Source organism: Branchiostoma belcheri, unplaced genomic scaffold, assembly GCF_001625305.1.
Source record: "Branchiostoma belcheri isolate BF01 breed outbred unplaced genomic scaffold, Haploidv18h27 scaffold379, whole genome shotgun sequence".
Classification (NCBI taxonomy): domain Eukaryota; kingdom Metazoa; phylum Chordata; class Leptocardii; order Amphioxiformes; family Branchiostomatidae; genus Branchiostoma; species Branchiostoma belcheri.
Genome location: NW_017803997.1, coordinates 89,507 through 90,650, shown reverse-complemented (window position 1 = coordinate 90,650; position 1,144 = coordinate 89,507).

The window sequence follows — 1,144 nt, the reverse complement described above, 5'->3', positions numbered from 1 at the left end:
TTGATTATATGGATGACATCCTCCGGGAGCCCCAAAACTGATGCGCGCGTGCGAATAAAAAAAAAGTTTTGCAAAAAAAAAAAGTTCTTTTCATTATGAAATCTACGTGGTCATGAGGGTTGAGCAAATGGCACAGAATATGGTTTGGCGAATAATCTCGTCTTCAAGTTCATATCTTTACAATTTCGTCTTTTTTCGTTTGATTTTGGCATTCTACGACTTTGGTATAGTTTTTATTAGTTTTTTTTTGTAACTTATGGTATATTTTTGCTCATTTTGCAACTGTTTTGTACGATTTACAGTATGGTTGAAAACTTTTTTTTTTGGAAACGGCCGAAAATTCATGCGCGCGCGGATGTCATCCATATAATCAAATCAACATGGCCTAAAGGGGAGATAATTCTGGTCAGTACGCAGGCCATAAGGGGTGGAATCATGGATAAGTGGGGGAACCAAGTCTTGTAGATATTTCGGAACTAAGCCATTGGCCATTTTGTAGGACTGAACGAGTTTGAACTTTTCGCGTCTGTTGGCAAGTGTTTCCCAACTGACGTCACATAGAATGCGGTGGTAATTCGTCCCTCCCATATTCAATATGTCTTGTGAAACGAATTGGGCACTCTTGATTCAGAGTCTCGCACGCAGCTGTTGCGCCACACGACCCACGAGGTGGTACGTTTCTAGTGGTATTTCGCTACTGATGCCTAGAATGTGTGGTGACATCCATGCATTGTTTGCCACACACCAAAACCATTTACATTGAACGAAGAAAAAAACAGCAGACATAATCTGAGGAAGGTATAAGATCACTGAAACTGGCTAGTTCTGTCCCAGTCACCTTAGCCGGGACATGCCTCGGGGTGATAGAAGGAGAATAAAAATATAATGACAGCAGTGATTTGTCTCACCAAGGACATTGTATGATGTCATTGGCCTGACGGCTAAACCCTTTCATTCAACTGAAGCCTCTGCAAGAATACGAGGAGGGCTCTTTTTATTCACGAGTTTCCCATCCCCAGAATGCATTGCAAAAACAGTGGTCCAAGCATCATTTGCATAGGACAGGAAAGCATTGGAATGATTCTGTTGACGTTAAACAGCTTGTTTTTCAGTGTGTTTTGAGGTGTGTTGTGGCATTTTATGC